The following is a 16,844-nucleotide window of genomic DNA, read 5'->3' as shown; positions in this document are numbered from 1 at the left end:
GTCTTGCTCAGGGACCCACAGTGCAAGTCTGTGGGAGCGGGGCTTGAACTCAGAACCTTTGGGACCTAAGCTCAATGCTCTAACCACTAGACCACCACAACTCAAATTAAAGTATTGAAGTACTCTCTTTTGACTAATTCATGAGAACGTAAATCTAAATGGATTAAGTATTCAAAAATACAAACTACATTTTCTAATAGTTGGGGCTCAAAATGGTAGAATTCTCTTAGGACGAAAAATGAAGACAGTGAAGACGATAATCATCATTTGCCCAACCGGACGAGGGGAAAACCGTTTAATAACAAGTCGACCAACATGCTGTCCAAAAATTCACAAAACAGCTCTTACTCTCATCTAAGTAACTTGTCTAACTGATGCACCCACATCAGCTGTATTTATATCTTCCTCTAATATTTTGTGAATGTACAGGTGCTGGTCATAAAATTAGAATATCATGAAAAAGTAGATTGATTTCAGTAATTCCATTTAAAAAGTGAAACTTGTATATTATATTCATACATTACATACAAACTCATATATTTCAGATGTTTATTTTGTTTAATTTTGATGATTACAAATGACAACAAATGAAAATCTCAAATTCATCATATCAGAAAATTAGAATATTGTGAAAAGGTTCAAAATTGATGGCCCCTGGTGCCACACTCTAATCAGCTAATTAACTCAAACCACCTGCAAAAGCCTTTAAATGGTCTTTCAGTCTAGTTCTATAGGCTACACAATCATGGGGAAGACTGCTGACTTGACAGTTGTCCAAAAGACGACCATCGACACCTTGCACAAGGAGGGCAAGACACAAAAGGTCATCGCTAAAGAGGCTGGCTGTTCACAGAGCTCAGTGTCCAAGCACATTAATAGAGAGGCGAAGGGAAGGAAAAGATGTGGTCGAAAAAAGTGTACAAGCAAGAGAGATAACCGCACCCTGGAGAGGATTGTGAAACAAAACCCATTCAAAAATGTGGGGGAGATTCACAAAGAGTGGACTGCAGCTGGAGTGAGTGCTTCAAGAACCACCACACACAGACGTATGAAAGACATGGGTTTCTGCGATTGCATTCCTTGTGTCAAGCCACTCTTGAACCACAGACAGCGTCAGAAGCGTCTTGCCTGGGCTAAAGAGAAACAGGACTGGACTGCTGGTGAGTGGTCCAAAGTCATGTTCTCTGATGAAAGTAAATTTTGCATTTCCTTTGGAAATCAAGGTCCCAGAGTCTGGAGGAAAAGAAGAGAGGCACTTCATCCACGTTGCTTGAAGTCCAGTGTAAAGTTTCCACAGTCAGTGATGGTTTGGGGTGCCATGTCATCTGCTGGTGTTGGTCCATTGTGTTTTCTGAGGTCCAGGGTCAACGCAGCCACATACCAGGAAGTTTTAGAGCACTTCATGCTTCCTGCAGCTGACCAACTTTTTGGAGATGCAGATTTCATTTTCCAACAGGACTTGGCACCTGCACACAGTGCCAAAGCTACCAGTACCTGGTTGAAGGACCATGGTATCCCTGTTCTTAATTGGCCAGCAAACTCTCCTGACCTTAACCCCATAGAAAATCTATGGGGTATTGTGAAGAAGAAGATGCAATACACCAGACCCAACAATTCAGAAGAGCTAAAAGCCACTATTAGAGCAACCTGGGCTATCATAACACCTGAGCAGTGCCACAGACTGATCGACTCCATGCCACGCCGCATTGCTGCAGTAATACAGGCCAAAGGAGGCCCAACTAAATACTGAGTGCTGTACATGCTCATACTTTTCATGTTCATACTTTTCAGTTGGCCAACATTTCTATAAATCCTTTGTTTTTATTGGTCTTCAGTAATATTCTAATTTTCTGATATGATGAATTTGAGATTTTCATTTGTTGTCATTTGTAATCATCAAAATTAAACAAAATAAACATCTGAAATATATGAGTTTGTATGTAATGTATGAATATAATATACAAGTTTCACTTTTTAAATGGAATTACTGAAATCAATCTACTTTTTCATGATATTCTAATTTTATGACCAGCACCTGTATGTGCACTACAAAGTGCTATGTGGAACTAACTAGAATGTGTGTATTTGTTTTTTGGCCCCAGTTGTATAAATGCATGATAGCCTGATGTGCATGCAAGGATTCGTGTTGAACTCTGTATTTTACTCTGATACCTGAAAAGTTAAAATATGTTATAGCCAAGGTTCCCTGGCTCATAAACTTTTCTCTAACCTTTTGACCCCTAATGCGGCTGTTTCCTGTGCGCATGCACTTCTGTGCATGATACCAAGTATGGAGAAGGCCTTTTTACTGAAGCACAAATAAGCCTGCAATAACATTACTACTACATTCCCCCCTGTAGTAACTTGAAAATGAAATATTAATGTGACATTACAGTGTGCACTTACATGTGTAAAGCAGAGGTGTCAAGTAACGAAGTACGAATACTTTGTTACTGTACTTAAGTACACTTTTTAGGTATCTATACTTTACTCGATTACTTATTTTTCTTCTTACCTCTGACTTCTTCTCATTACATTTTCACACAAGTATCTGTACTTTCTATTCCTTACATTTTTAAAACAAACGTTACTCATTACTCTTGGCTTCGGTTTAATTCAGAGGTTACGGATTAGCGGACCGCGGTCCTGATCCAGACCCACCTGCTGGCTGAACCGGACCTGACCTGATTAAAACATTTATACATTTCCACATGTTGTCTGACGACAGTGTCTAAACGTCACTTGCGCCGCTTCTCCTGTTACCCCGAAATCCCACATCCTCCGCCCCGCAGCGCTCCAGACCCTCCTGCGCAAAGCAAAGCCTACAGCCTCCGCAGTTCCTCCTGTAATGCTGCGCTCCGACTTCTCCTTGGAGCTGGAGGAGAGCATGCGCAATACTATCATTAAATTCGTAGAAGCAAAACACGCAGAAATGAATGCTTAATTTAATATGACATATTAAAAAATCCCCATCAGCATCCAGCAGATGTGCGGTTTCTGATGGAGATGAGAAATCTGCTTCCTGGTCTGTTGAAGTACCAATAGTTTGCATCCCATCTTTTATATAAATGGCATTAGTTTTTGAAATATATAAGAATTATGCTCTAATTTGTAGTTATTACGAATCTATTGTTGCTATATTGTTTATTTGACAAACCGGATCTTCTCGCCGTTCTTTTTCCTGTTTGGTGCGATTGCAATAGCGGATCTTGACCTGACCGGAGCAGAGCCTGAACATTTAGAGTATGTTTGGCTCAACCTGCTGCTGTGAAGCAGGATTCTCCACCATGAACAGAATCAAAAATAAAATAAATATGGATTCAGGCTCAAAATGAGCACCTTTATATGTGCTGGAGAATGGCTTTGTCTCCATTCAAACCCAGGTTTGAAGCCTTGCAGGGCAGCCTAAAGCCCACTGCTCTCATTAAGCCAGAAAAAAATAATAAAATTAAAAAATAAACAGTCAGTTCAGGTGTTTTAAAAAAACATGTGAATCAGGAAATTGTCTATATACCAAACTGAAAGATTGTTGTTCTCTACTTCAAAAAAAACTTTAGATTTAATTCTTTTTTTATTTTATTTAAAAATTCAGTGTATAACATTGATGTATAAACACCTCATTTTATTTCAGTGTTAAATTCTGTTTAAAGTAACAGATCGTTAAAAATGTCTCCTGACCTTTACTGGTTGATGATTTTTTTTATTCAGACCCCGCTAATGTTTAATTGGTTACCCCTGGTTTAATGTCTATAAATATTTATTTCACGTCATGTGTGCCATCCAATGCAGATCATTGGCGCCATCCACATCTAGTGAAAACTAGTGTAATTGATGAGTCGTTAGCTATTCGTCGAATTTGTGCTGACACCAAAGGAAATCGTTGATTACAAAGCTAAGCTGAGCCAAAAGTAACAAGGAACTAGCAGATTCCTAGAAATGGAGTGAGTAGAAAGAACAATATACGACTTTGAAACATCGTGGAGTGAAAGTACTACCCCTACCCACCCACCCAAAAAAAAAGTACTTAATCAGACAAATGTACTTTGTTACATTCCTCCACTCCAGATCAATAACAATGAGTTAAGGGAATATTTGGTTGTTTTTCAAAGCATAAATAACAAGGAACCAAAGAGAAATAAGATCCTTGCATTCTGAGTGTTATTCCTCTGCAAGCTCTGGAAGGTAGCATTAGAAATGACAACATAGATGCTTCTCAGAAAAACTCAACTGCAGCTAAATGGTTTACTTTCGCTTTGAATGGTTAAGCCGTGTTCCTATACATCTGCTTTCTAGAAAGCAGTTTAATGTTTTTATGGTGAATGCTCACCACACCTTCAATGTTCAAGTCTCTGAGGATCTTTGGATCCTCAGTTGGGGCAGGAATTTTAACATTGACAGTATAATTGCAATATGTGTCTCAATATTTGGTAGAGGTGAGTATTGGCATGAGTGTTGCGATTCAATACATATTGTGATACTTGGGTCACGATACGATATTACCACGATACTGCAGTATCACTATATATTGCCATATTTTCCCCAGCTATCAAAGTCAAATGAGGAGATAAAACAGCAAGTGCTGTATATTTTCATCAGAAAATATTGATTAGGTATTATTATCCATGTTGTTTGGGGTTTTCTTCCACTGTGACTGCCTCAAATATAGATTTGGTGCTGCACGCACAGTTAAAGGGCTCCAGAGCGCTTTCTGCCAGAGTGGTGGTGCAGAGGTAGCCCATTTTCCCATCAATGTTTTATGTAACCATTTTTTTATTTTGAAAATCGATACTAAGAAGTGAAAGATCGATATTATATTGGGCAGCCGAATATCACGATATATCGCCAAAACGATTATTTCCCACACCCCTAATATTTGGCTCTGTATTGTTTTATACAACCATGGCGGGACAAGTTGGCAGAAAGAAATGTCCAAAAATGTTTGGTTGACCGGGCTGTTAAAGGGTTTAAGGTATATTATCAGCAGGTACATTAAAATGTTTGGCATTAAAACATTTCCGAAATTTACTAGGACATGATTAATGTGAATCTTTTAGACAATTATTTTATCATTGGTCCATCCATCCATCCATCCATCCATCCATCCATCCATCCATCCATCCATCCATCCATCCATCCATCGAGTTAAGATTTGTGTGAGTTAAGATGTTTATTACTGCATTTAATTGTTTAAATTAAAGGATATTTTGTAGATTCTCCCCGTTCTGGATAAAGGTCTAAAGGTAATTATTTTACTGTTAATAATTAATAGTTGATATCTTATACTCGCTTATATTTCAAAAAGACTATTGTTTCTTAGGGTCAGTAGTGTTCAGTAATCCAAGTGATAAATCAAATACATTTTAAAGTGTTTTAGCGTTATATCAATTCTGCTTTTTTTTTGTATATAAATGTATTTTGAAAAGCTAAATTCATAATATAGATGAAAAAATACATAGACAATGATACTGATTTGGTTTTACTGTACAACATGATTTCTTGAACAGCTTGTGCTGCTTCTAGCAAGCAAGGAAAGTGGTTAACAAAAAATAAAAGCTGCCGCCCCTCAGTTGATATAAAAGTTAATATGAAACACTGTTAATTTTTTGTAGGCGAAAAGAAAACTAATCCATTTTGCAAACATTTTTTCCTGATCATAATGACATCATTTTCCAGAAGAGCAGCTTGTTTCTTGCTGTATCTTTGGATATGATTCAATGTGTTGATTAAGAGCAGTTTTGATAACAAACATGCAGCAAAGACATGGACATGATTCAACAGAAAACATTATAGACAAAAACAGAAAAAGAACAATTTTATAGTAAGAAAAAACAAATATTACATTTTTTACTTTACCTCAATCAGGCAAATATTTTTGCATATATGCATCTCTCTACTTTAAAGGTTAAAACCACTCATGCAACAATACAGTCAGTCACAGGTATTAGCATTATAAGGGTATCTTCAGCTGACTTTCATTATTTGCTTTAGCAAAGGAAACTAAAAGGGTGGTTGCAATTCTTAAGCGCAATCTAACTATATATTTGATTTAAATTTTGATTAGATCCTCAAATTTAAGTACTGCATGTAATAATCAATTTAAAAATTAAATAAATAAAATAAGGATTTTATTAAGTTTAGATCCTTCTGATGTTATTAAATTTGTGACATGTAAGAAATTAAAAGAGGCAAAGAAAACACAAGTTAACAAAATATAAATAACTTAGTGTGAGTTGGCATCCATATCAAGTTATCTTGTTAAATAAAATTGTGTCAAGTTATTTTAATGATAACTTAATTAAAAAATATAAAAAAGCATTTTACCAGACCTCCTCCGGCCTTTGGCTTCTCCAAGAGATCCTGTGAATAAAGGTTATGAGGAGCACAGGGCAGTGCATCCAACATGCACTAAGAACAGGTCAATGCAGACCAGACTCCTGCTCCACCTCTACAATGGCCCCAATTAAAAGGGTCCAGACTCCATACTACTAGAGCGCCCCCCACAGGGCAGCACAAGGACGGGATCGAATAACTTTTGGGGCACTGGGCCAACACTGGACCAGCTCTGGGCCATTTGCAGGGTACTCAAGGTAGGCTCAGAGAGGAGCCGCTTCTTTTCCACATTGAGAGGACTGAGCTAACGTCTTCATCAGATGCACCTTGGACAACTCCTTCTTGAAGGTTTCCAGGCATGGTCCTCCAGTGGATGACCCAGGACATACTGGAAGGACAGTGTCTCCAAGCTGGCCCTAAACACCTCAGGCTTCCCCTAGAAGAGCTGGGGAAGAAGGAAGACAGCACATCTCTGCTGAGACTGCAGCTCAGGATAAGCAGAAGAGGAGTACAAGAGATATGGATGTCAAGGGTTGGGGCCCATACCAAGTTATGTTGTCTCAATCCAGCCAAGCTGGCCTAGTTATCCATATGCCTCTTTCTTCTGTCTCTTACCATTTTAAATCTCATTGATAAACCTATCATAATTTTACTATATTCAAGAACCTCATGGTTATAAAGAAAATTGCAGAGATTAATACCTTTACAATTGTTATCAAAGAAAAAAAGGAAGCAAAATTCTTGTATTCATAGATCATAGAGTTTGACTACTTTGATTATGAAATTCACAGAGTTTATGTTATGTTATTGCAAGTGTTGTAAAAAGAGCAATGACAGATGGGATTGTTACACAATCTGAATTCTGCCCTGAAGCTGTTTGTCCTCCTTTGAAAGGGGAAAATAAAACTGCTTCCTGGCATGACCTCCTAACTTTACAGCAGGTTCTCTCCTCTTTTTGGCAGTGTGACACCTGTTCATGTTCAAGTTTTGAATTTCACCCTCAGAAGAGGGAAACCCGATGGCATTTAAAGATATCTGTAAGCTGGACTGATGCCCACAGCAGCAATGCGGGTTTTAGAAGCATGAGAATGACCTCAGCCTTCACACACACACTCTAATACACACACAGTGATGCTTTCAGAGGAATTCCTGACCAAAACATACTGCTCCACTCTAATAGCTGTATGCTTTGCAAGCTTTTAGGTAACCAGAATATATAAAATTATGATGAAATGCTTAGTATTGTGTTTAGAATAATAGAAATATATAAAAAGAATGCAGTCCTTCAAAACTTTTTGATAAGATTTAATTCTGCAGTTTCTAGTTAAAAGTATTTAACCGGGCCTATGTCAGCAAAAGCTCTAGAGGACGTGCAGCAAATATGTAATGAGTTACACAAGCGCGCAGATAAATGTCAGCTCTTCAAAGCATTCTCAGCTGCATCAAAGTTAAAGTCGTGTTTTTAAAGCTTCATCTGAATGATTTAAGAAGGGGTTTGTCCAGAGCATCAGCGTGTTGTTGCAGGGAGTGGCATGATTTCACAGGCGACGTGCAGTCGCATTCACCTTTACCACCATCGCATCCCACATGGACCCGAATGAAAACAACAACAAACATGTCGGGATGCGCCTCCGAATGTCAGCTTAAACGCGGCGGATCAAACCTTAATCATTTTCGTTGCGCATTGACCGTTTTCTTACCTTTCCCTGAGCGCCGACTCTTTCTCGTTTGAAGCGTAGCCACAACTGGCTCCTCCCCGTTCAGGAGCAAACAGTAGCACAGATAGCGTCTCCTCCTTTACTGCCGCACAAAGAGCGGATGATGGGATGAACAGCGGTGCTCCTGCAGAGGGGAGGGCGGTATGCTGGTCAGCAGGTAGAGAGCTGCGGTGACAGCGGCCAGAGAAGTGACGCAGAATCCCAGGATCCCCTATTCATAAATCCCACTCAAGCCCCCATCAGAGAGCACACTGTATCCCACACTCTTTTCCACTTCGAGAACCACAGTCAAGTCAGCGTTCTCTAGATTTGTTTAGGTCGCATTAACACTAACAATTACGGTAGTAAAGATGCCCTGGTCCTTCAGAGTAAAAGCCCCCTGTTTTAAAGCTTTTCTTAAAGGGGAATTTTGTTTTTTTGTGTGTTTTTTTTCCATTGGGCCCTTGATTTTACGTTATTACATCATGTTCTACTCACCTATATGAGTTTTTTTGTCATTTGGAGCTGTTCTGAAGATATTCCGTTAGGTTATATCCAAGTAACGTCTTCCTATGGGCAATGACTTGAAGGCACAAACTAATCTGTTCATAATTTATTCCTTATGGTACGCCAGCATTCATAACATGTAGGCGAATCACTGTCCCCCGACATCCATGGTTATATTATTTATATTTTTTAAAAACAAAGCAGCGCATGTATGACCTCATCTGAATATCTTCAGAACAGCTCCAAATGACACAAAACTCATATGGGTGAGTAGAACCTGATGTAATAATGTAAAATTAAGGGCCCAATGTAAACTAAGAAATGGCATTCCCCTTTAACTTTAATTCAATGCGATTAAATTCTTGCTGCTCTTATTAAAACAATATATAACTTTATGTAACCATGGCCTATAATCTCTGTAAGAGTCAATGAGATAGTATTATGCTATTGTACATATCTGTAAAAACCCTATTTATAGTAATATCCACCTTCATAACACTAGTTATTTACCTATTATATTTATGGAACAAATCTATTAGTAAAATTCTGTTTATAATGGTATTGATCACTATATTTATTCAGTAGAAACCCATGTCCTGTACTTATGGAACCATTATTTATCTTGCACTTGCTGCTATTGCACTTCTGGTTAGACCTAAACTGCATTTTGTTGCCTTGTACCTGTACCTGTGTAATGAATATAAAGTTGAATCTAATCTAATCTAAGATTGATTAGGACTCTGGTAAAAGATGTCAATATAAGATCAACTCTAGACATAGGAAAAACCGGTGGAGGTCTGACAGAAAACATCTGCCAGACCCACAAAGGCCAAGGGTTTGAGCATGTGCTCTTTAATCAGTAAGCTATAGTGAAAAAAATAGTTATTGGAAACAAAAAGTTAAAAGTAACTATTAATAATAGAGAACTCGATGCCCATTATTTTTGATAAAATCCACAGTAGGTCGAAAGAACTCTAGTGAGTGACATCTGGAGGTGTTTTATTGTCCTCTTGCAGAGAAACTATTTACAGAAATTTCCAAGTTGCTGCAACACTTATATCAACATATGCAAAGTGGCTAACAAGAGAGATTAGTATAATCTAGACGTGTTCTCTTGTCAGCCTGGAGTGAAAGGATTTACTGGAAACACAGGGTTATGTTTGAATAATTACAAAAACTTAGGAAAATTTGTTGATAGTCTGAGTTAAGGAACACCCAATTAGCTGCATAAAACAGTAACAGAGGAACAGAGGAGCAAGGACAACTCATTCTATCATTTTGCCTTTACTTTGAAAGGCCAGAGGCAGCGTTACAACCGTAATTTATATTGTTAGGGAGACAACTTTTCGTGAGTACTGGCTTGTCCTACTGGATGTGGAAGCTGGCCAGCTTTGGTTTCTTTTTCAGAGCCCTTATATCTGGTGTAGCACAACTTCCCATCAAAGAAAAACATGTTGATTTACTTTTTAGAGCAGATAACAGATAACAATTGGTGTATAAAACAAATGAAAGGTCTCCTTTCCATTTTATAATAGGTGTAACAAGTAATGTCCAAGTTCCAGAATCACATATATTTCCCACATTTTTTGTTCAAAAATATTTGTGTAAAGCACAGTGTTATTTTTAAAGGTATAATTAGGCTGCAAAAGTATGTAACACTAAAAGTGACTTCAGTAACTCTTAAGTACATGGTTGTAATTTTGTTTTGGGGGGCAGGGGGACATGTCCCCTGCACTTATTTAAACATCCGTTTTGGTCCCCTCCTGTTTTAATGACCAAAAACAATGTTACGCTACAGTACACAGACATTAGTCGAGCACTAGGACCAAGTGGAAAACCGCAGCTCAAGCTGAAGCCTGTTTCCCTGAGATTAGACCACCCACAAGCTCCTGATTGACCCACCGTCTTTTGATGTGTGATTAGCTGTCACCACTGTCACTCCTGAGAAGCTTACTTTACCAAACTATGATGCTCCACTGAATCGGGTCTGTGATTGGACGGTCAAACACCCTGAAGTTAATTATATGAAAAAATATTTGCGTCCCGCCCCTACTTCTGAAATCAAAGTTTCATTGATGCTTAAGTATGCATCTGTCATGAACCGAGAACAGATGGACCCAGTATTCAAGGAGAGACAGTCAGTAGGAAAGTATAAAACGTTTAATTAAAGAAAAACTAGAACTAAAGTGGAGCTTCTAGGAAATGTAGCTCGCGGATGCTGCAGGAGGGGGAGCGGGGCACTACCCAATCACAGACACTCCGCAGGAGAAACACAGGTAAGAGACACGATCATCTGACAGAAGATGATTATCTGAGTTGGTCACTTTACTGGTTTAACAGTCCAGTCCAAGAATGTCCCCAGTGCTTCAGTTCCAGAGGTCTTGCAGGAAGCCGATCCTGGTCAGGGATTCAGAACAGACAGAACAGGATCCAGATCAGGCTGGAACAGACAGGCGGCAGGATCCAGGCTTCCAGGCATCATAGAGCTCCCAAGCGGGTTGATACAATACCATAGTCAAATCAAATAAGGGCAATTCCCTAATTAAATGACTGATGAGGGGAATAAATAATATTTCCATTTACCCAGAGTAAGTATATTCAGAATAAGACTGAACCTGTGTACAACTGTGTGATCTGAGAACCACATCCTTTGAGCTCACAAAGGCTTTATTTGATCATTTGTTCTTTTTCCCTTTTTTTTAAACATAACTCTCTGTGTTATATTGTTATGTTGTCTATTGCTATAAACTCTATCTTAAATCATGTCACATTCTGCATCAAACTGACCATACCAATGTGTTTTTTTCTCCCACACTGTTAACAATTGATCACTGCTGCACTTTATGGAATGGAAATGTTAATTTACTGCTTGAAAAGCTGTACTAAATGGAATTTCATTGTGTATACACTCTGTGTATACAATATATATACGCTGCAAAAAATAAATAAATAAATAAGGGAACACTTTGAAAACACATCAGATCTCAATGGAGAAATAGTCATGCTGTTTATTTATACTGATATGGACTGGGTGATGTGTTAGGAACAAAAGGATGCCACAACGTCGGAGCATGCTCCTAATGAGACGACAGATGGCGTCCGGGGGTATCTCCTCCCAGATCTGGACCAGGGCATCACTGAGATCCTGGACAGTCTGAGGTGCAACCTGGTGGCGTCGGATGGATCGAAACATAATGTCCCAGAGGCGTTCTATTGGATTTAGGTCAGGCGAGCGTGGGGCCAATCAATGGTATCAATTCTTTCATTCTCTAGGAACTGCATACTCTCGCCATATGACGCCGGGCATTGTCGTGCACCAGGAGAAACTCAAGACCCACTGAACCAGCATAGGGTCTGACAATGGGTGCAACGATTTCTTCCCGATACCTAATTGCAGTCAGGGTGCCGTTGTCTAGCCTCTATAGGTATGTGCGTCCCTCCATGGATATGCCTCCCCAGACCATCACTGACCCACCACCAAACTGGTCATGCTGAACAATGTTACAGGCAGCATAACATTCTCCACGGCTTCTCCAGACCCTTTCACGTCTGTCACATGCTAAGGGTAAACTTTTCTGATCTGTGAAAAGCACAGGGGACCAGTGGTGGACTTGCCAATTCCCGTGTTCTGTGGCAAATGCCAGTCGAGCTCCATGGTGCTAGGCAGTGAGCATAGGGCCCACTAGAGGACGTCGGGCCCTCAGGCCACCCTCGTGAAGTCTGTTTCTGAAGTCTGTTCAGAGACATTCATACCAGTGGCCTGCTGGAGGTCATTTTGTAGGGCTCTGGCAGTGCTCCTCCTGCTCCTCCTTGCACAAAGGAGCAGATACCGGTCCTGCTGATGGGTTGTAGACCTTCTACGGCCCTGTCCAGCTCTCCTGGAGTAACTCCCTGTCTCCTGCAATTTCCTCTATTCTCTTGAGATTGTGCTGGGAGACAAAGCAAACCTTCTGGCAATGGCACGTATTGATGTGCCATCCTGGAAGAGTTGAACTGCCTGTGCAACCTCTGTAGGGTCCTGGTAGCGCCTCATGCTCTCAGTAGTGAAAGTGGGCCTAGCCAAATGCAAAACTGGTGAAAAATAGTCAGAAAAGACGAGGAGGGGAAAAAATGTCAGTGACCTCCACCTGTAAAACCATTCTTGTTTTGATGGTCATCTCGTTGGTGCCCCTCTACTGCACCTGTTGTTAATTTCATTAACACAAAAGCAACTGAAACTGATTAACAACCCCCTCTGCTACTTACCTGACTAAATCAATATCCCAGAAGTTTAATTAACTTGATGCTATACTCTGTGTGTATATATATGTATATATATATATATATATATATATATATATATATATATATATACACTATATTGCCAAAAGTATTTGCTCACCTGCCTTGACTCACATATGAGCTTAAGTGACATCCCGTTCCTAATCCATAGGGTTCAATATGACGTCGGTCCACCCTTTGCAGCTAGAACAGCTTCAACTCTTCTGGGAAGGCTGTCCACAAGGTTTAGGAGTGTGTTTATGGGAATTTTTGACCATTCTTCCAGAAGCGCATTTGTGAGGTCGCACACTGATGTTGGACGAGAAGGCCTGGCTCTCAGTCTCCGCTCTAATTCATCCCAAAGGTGTTCTATCGGGTTGAGGTCAGGACTCTGTGCAGGCCAGTCAAGTTCATCCACACCAGACTCTGTCATCCATGTCTTTATGGACCTTGCTTTGTGCACTGGTGCACAGTCATGTTGGAAGAGGAAGGGGCCAGCTCCAAACTGTTCCCACAAAGTTGGGAGCATGGAATTGTCCAAAATGTCTTGGTATGCTGAAGCATTCAGAGTTCCTTTCACTGGAACTAAGGGGCCAAGCCCAGCTCCTGAAAAACAACCCCACACCATAATCCCCCCTCCACCAAACTTTACACTTGGCACAATGCAGTCAGACAAGTACCGTTCTCCTGGCAACCGCCAAACCCAGACCCGTCCATCAGATTGCCAGATGGAGAAGCGCGATTCGTCACTCCAGAGAACGCGTCTCCACTGCTCTAGAGTCCAGTGGCGGCGTGCTTTACACCACCGCATCCGACGCTTTGCATTGCACTTGGTGATGTATGGCTTGGATGCAGCTGCTCGACCATGGAAACCCATTCCATGAAGCTCTCTGCGCACTGTTCTTGAGCTAATCTGAAGGCCACATGAAGTTTGGAGGTCTGTAGTGATTGACTCTGCAGAAAGTTGGCGACCTCTTCGCACTATGCGCGTCAGCATCCGCTGACCCCGCTCCGTCAGTTTACGTGGCCTACCACTTCGTGGCTGAGTTGCTGTCGTTCCCAAACACTTCCATTTTCTTATAATACAGCTGACAGTTGACTGTGGAATATTTAGGAGCGAGGAAATTTCACGACTGGATTTGTTGCACAGGTGGCATCCTATCACAGTTCCACGCTGGAATTCACTGAGCTCCTGAGAGCGACCCATTCTTTCACAAATGTTTGTAAAAACAGTCTGCATGCCTAGGTGCTTGAATTTATACACCTGTGGCCATGGAAGTGATTGGAACACCTGATTCCAATAATTTGGATGGGTGAGCAAATACTTTTGGCAATATAGTGTATATACTGCTCAAAATGATGCAGTGACCATCTCATATAATAATCTTGAGCAATAAGATAATGAATGAAAATGTTGTGCAAAGCTCCAATATTGAAGACACTGGTGCCTTACTCTAATCAGTTAACTTTTAACCAAATTTGCGTGACAAACACCATAATTTCCCCATTGTGGGACAATAAAGGGATAGTCTATTATTCAAACTTAAAACACCTGCAAAAGCCTTTAAATTGTGTGTGTAGTAGGCAATGAGAAGACTGCTGATTTTGCAGTTATCCAAAAGATGACCATTGACATCTCATATGAAGAGAGCAAGACACGAAAGGTCAATATTAAAGAGGCTGGCTGTTCACAGAGCTCTGTGAATGAGCACATTGACCATAAGACAAACAGAAGGAAGAGATGTGGTGGTGATAACCGCACCCTGCACATTGATAACCGCACCCTGCAGAGGATAGACCTAACGGTTTAGTTTCACAGAGAAATGTCCATGCTTCTGCCCATACTCAGTCCCTCAGAATACAGGTGACAAGAGGTATGACCAAACCACGTGGGAATATGCAAAATTCCAAGAAAGATGGGAAAGGCATCTGGACAGTATATAAGAGAATAACAAGAAAAATGTAATGTGCAACTTAAAATGGACATGTTCAAGTTATGTTCATGTCAATGTGACTGAATAAAAATCACTTGACTGTTTTGTATTTGAAAAAGAAAATATAATCATGTATTCCCAATAAGTTTAGTGTTTTAGTCTTAGCAGACTGCAAAAATGGTGGATGCATACAAATGACGAAGAATCCAAATACTTTTTTTCTTCTTATTTTCATCTTAAAGAGACATGGTAGATTATTAGTTTTTTGAATACTGTTTATTAATTCCCACATGGTTTTGAAAGCATTTATTCAACAGTATATAGGCAAACAGTAAGAATAGTTCATGCATACTTGACGGAAGTTACAGAAAATGCCTGTTTTTGGGTTCCTTTTGTATTTTCAAAAGGTGTGTGTGTGTGTGGGGGGGGGGGGGTATTTTCAAGATACAGAGCTGCAATTGGGTTCAAAGTTCTTATATTGATTGTTTTAAGTCCCAAACGGGTGTGTTGAAATTTTTAAATTGGTGATTGTTCCCCCATATCTGACTTTGGAGAGGATTGTGAGGAAAAGTCCAAAAATGTAGGATAGATAATACAGAGTGGGTTGCAGTTGGAGTCAGGGATTTAGGAAATATCATGCACACACGTATGCAAGACATGGGTTTCAGTTGTCTCAATCCTTTTGTCAAGAACCTCTTGAACATGAAGCATCTTGCAACTGATTGGTCTAAAGTTAGGTTTTCTGTTGAAACGAAATTTTGCAATTCCTTTTGAAATCAAGCTACTAATATCTTAAGGAAAATAGTAGAGGTCAAGTCACAGCGTACAGTTTTAGTTTCTATGGTTTAGGTTGCCATGCCATCTACTGCCATTGATCCACTATGCTTTTGTAAAGTCCAGTGTCAACGCGGCGGTCTACCAGGAAGTAGAACTTCATGCCCTCTGCTGCTGACCACCTTCATGTCAATTTCAGTTTTCAACAACACTTGGCACCTGCAACAGGGACAAAGGAAACGTATGGGGTATTGTAAAGAGGAGGATGCCAGACCATGCAATGCAGTAACGCTGATGGCCACTATCTGAGCAACCTGGGCTCTCACAACACATGATCAGTGCCACAGACTGATCCATGCTATGCTACTCTGCAATTCTGCAGCAATCCAGGCAAAAGTAGCTCCACCTAAATATTAATTGCTGTACATGCTCATACTCTACCTGTTTATTTATTTTTTTAGACCACATATATACTTACAGTCAGGGTCATAAGCAAAATAAGCATTTGTCTTGTTTTACAAAATGCAGATTTTTAAAGTTATTTTTGAGTCTTTAAAGAATTTCAAATTCCAATACATTTTATATAGTAAATCTTATAGAACTTAACATTTTTATCTAATATTATGATTAAAAAAAACAATTTATTGATATTATTATACAATTATCAAACTTTAAAGCTTAAAAGAGACAACGATCTTGATTAAAAAATCCAATCTAATTGTTTTGACAGTCTTAGGCTCAGCAGACCTGAGCCACGTCATTCCTTCTATTTGTTTATTGATGAATATCACCCACCAATCCATCCATGATCCATTTTCTGTCACGCGTATCCCAGTTATTGACAAAGTTCTGTTCAATATAAGTGTCTCTGTTTTGATTCTTTGCAACAGTTAAATTGGAAAAAGGATAATTTCCCAAGGTTTTTTTTTCTACTATTGGATGTCATCCCCATAAATGGAATATTAATAAGTGATTAATCTTATATTATAGCCTCTTGAGCACTTAAGATGAGTCTCTGCTCTCTTCTCCATGGATTAGTCGAACTAGACCAAGTCTAAACAACATTTGAACAGTTTTTGCATTTTTCCACACAATAGAATTGCAGACAATGCGTTTAACACATTTTGCTGTCTTAATATCCAGTAGATGCTATTCCTTGTATTTATCAATTTTTTTTCAGTCATATTAGACCAATTATTATTATAATTGAATTATTTTGAGTTAAAGCAGTCGAAAATATTTTGTTCGGAATCGGAAGGCAAATGTGGTTGCACAGTAGAGTCAAGGTTCATCCCGCCACGAAAATCAAAACATCCGATCTGCGCCACTTACCTTCAAAATA

At 39.6% G+C, this 16,844-nt stretch overlaps 1 protein-coding gene across 3 annotated transcripts in view; it reads right to left on the bottom strand.

The window, feature by feature from the left end:
* Positions 1-8,350, bottom strand: part of si:ch211-278j3.3 (E3 ubiquitin-protein ligase RNF19A) — a 33,523-nt gene extending 25,173 nt beyond the window's left edge. For 2 of the 3 annotated variants that reach the window (XM_038287542.1, XM_038287543.1), the window contains exon 1: positions 8,031-8,349. The gene's annotated coding sequence lies outside the window, so the exon portion shown is untranslated. Of the gene's footprint in view, positions 1-8,030 lie in introns of all 3 variants that reach the window. The other variant, XM_038287544.1, reaches the window with a different exon arrangement.
* Positions 8,351-16,844: the final 8,494 nt, after the last annotated feature.

This window comes from Cyprinodon tularosa, unplaced genomic scaffold, assembly GCF_016077235.1.
Source record: "Cyprinodon tularosa strain WSP-4 unplaced genomic scaffold, ASM1607723v1 ctg24, whole genome shotgun sequence".
Lineage (NCBI taxonomy): Eukaryota > Metazoa > Chordata > Actinopteri > Cyprinodontiformes > Cyprinodontidae > Cyprinodon > Cyprinodon tularosa.
This window is presented reverse-complemented; position numbering and strand designations above follow the sequence as displayed.